General features: G+C 43.5%; 1 pseudogene; it reads left to right on the top strand.

Annotated features, from left to right (window-relative positions):
• The first annotated feature begins 215 nt into the window (after positions 1-215).
• LOC112316986 (small ribosomal subunit protein eS10-like) lies at positions 216-2009 on the top strand (annotated as a pseudogene).
• The last annotated feature ends 216 nt before the right edge of the window (positions 2010-2225 follow it).

The raw sequence follows: 2225 nt of genomic DNA, 5'->3' as shown, positions 1-2225 counted from the left end.
CCTGCCCACATGGAGACTAATTTTAAGAATCAGTCAGAGTCACATCCTGGCCCTCTGGCAGTGGCTATGCTTCCCAGGCATCGGGCTGTGGTCCCTCTCCCACAGCCCGGACACCTATTTCTGAGCAACTAGAGGGGCTAGAGGCACAACTTGGGGGTAGTGGGGCACTGTTGGCAGAGATTGGCGTCCCGATACTGGGGGCCTAGAAGCAAAGGATGAAGCCCTTGCTTGGTGGGACGCGGGTGCCCAAGAAGAACCAGATTGCCATTTATAAACTCCTTTTTAAGGAGGAAATGATGGTGGCCAAGAGGGACGTGCACACGTCTAAACACCCTGAGCCGGAAGACAAGAATGTGGCTCTAATTATGTCATGAAGGCCATGCAATCTCTCAAATCACGGGCTATATGAAGGAAGAATTTTCCTGGAGATATCTATACTGGTACCTTGCCATCCAAGGCATCCAGCACCTCCGGGATTACCTCCACCTGACCCCTGAGATCGTGCCTCTCACTTTATGCTGCAGCCGCCTGAGACTGGTAGGCCAAGGTGTAAAGGTCTTCAGAGCAAGCACCCTTCAAGTCTTACACCACACACAAAAATAAATTCAAGATGGGTAAAAGACTTAAATATAAGTCGTAACACCATAAAAGTCCTAGAGGAAAACATTGGCAGGAAGATCTCAGACATTCCACACAGCAACATCCTCACAGACATGTCCCCTAAAGCAAGGGACATAAAGGAAAGAATAAACAAATGGGACCTCACAAAATAAAAAGCTTCTGCAGGGCTAAAGAAAACAGCATTAAAGTACAAAGAGAACCAACAGTATGGGAAAACATATTTGCCAATGATACCTCAGACAAGGGCCTGATCTCCAAAATATATAAAGAACTCACACGACTCCACTCCAGGAAGACAAACAACCCAATTAAAAAATGGGCAAAGGACTTGAACAGACACTTCTCCAAGGAAGACATACAGAGGGTCCAGAGATATATGAAAAGATGCTCAGCATCACTAACCATCAGAGAGATGCAAATTAAAACCACAATGAGGTACCACCTCACACCAGTCAGAGTGGCCAACATAAACAAATCAACAAACAAATAAATGCTGGAGAGGATGCAGAGAAAAGGGAACCCTAGTGCACTGTTGGTGGGAATGCAGACTGGTGAGGCCACTGTGGAAAACAGTATGGAATTTCCTCAGAAAATTAAAAATGGAACTGCCCTTTGACCCAGCAATTCCACTGCTGGGATTATACCCTAAGAACCCTGAAACAACCATCCAAAAGAACCTATGCACCTCAATGTTCATAGCAACACAATTTACAATAGCCAAGTACTGGAAGCAACCTAAGTGCCCATCAGCAAATGAGTGGATCCAAAAACTATGGTACATTTACACAATGGAATTCTACACAGCAGAGAGAAAGAAGGAGCTTATACCCTTTGCAACAGCATGGATGGAACTAGAGAGCATTATGCTAAGTGAAATAAGCCAGGCGGTGAGGGACAAATACCACATGATCTCACCTTTAACTGGAACATAATCAACAGAAGAAAAAAGCAAACAAAATATAACCAGAGACATTGAAATTAAGAACAATCTAACAATAGCCAGAGGGGAGTGGGGAAGGGACAGTGGGGAGAGGGGTCTATAGGAGCTACTATAAAGGACACAAGGACAAAATCAAGGGGGAGGGGAGGGTAGAGGTGAGGGAGGGAGGTGGGACTGGCTGGGGTGCGGTAGAGGGATGGGAGAAAATGCAGACAATTGTAACTGAATAAAAATAAATAAATAAATTTTTTAAAAAATTTAAAAATAAAATTAATAAAATTAAAAAAAAAAATACTCACACTGAGGGGAAGCTGACAGCGACACCTACAGACGAAGCACTGCTCCCCCTGGTGCCGGCAAGAAAGCAGCCGAGTCCAGGGCTGGGTCAGCAACCAAATTCCAATACAGAGTCAAATTTGGTCATGGACATGGTCAACCACCTCAGTAAAGGTGGAGGGATTATTTTGTGTTGAATAAACTTGTGGTCAGAAAAAAAAATCAGTCAGAGTCACTAAGGCATTGGCTCTGTATTCTGATAAGACAAATCCATATAATACTTCCAAGTGAAACTGTTATCTTCTTTAACGGTGAAGTTTATCAAAACTAAATTCTCTCTCTTCTCTCAGGTTCTATTTATTTATGCATTAAACATATAATTGCTAAT

The sequence above is a fragment of the Desmodus rotundus genome, chromosome 7 (genome assembly GCF_022682495.2).
Source record: "Desmodus rotundus isolate HL8 chromosome 7, HLdesRot8A.1, whole genome shotgun sequence".
Taxonomy (NCBI): domain Eukaryota; kingdom Metazoa; phylum Chordata; class Mammalia; order Chiroptera; family Phyllostomidae; genus Desmodus; species Desmodus rotundus.
This window is presented reverse-complemented; position numbering and strand designations above follow the sequence as displayed.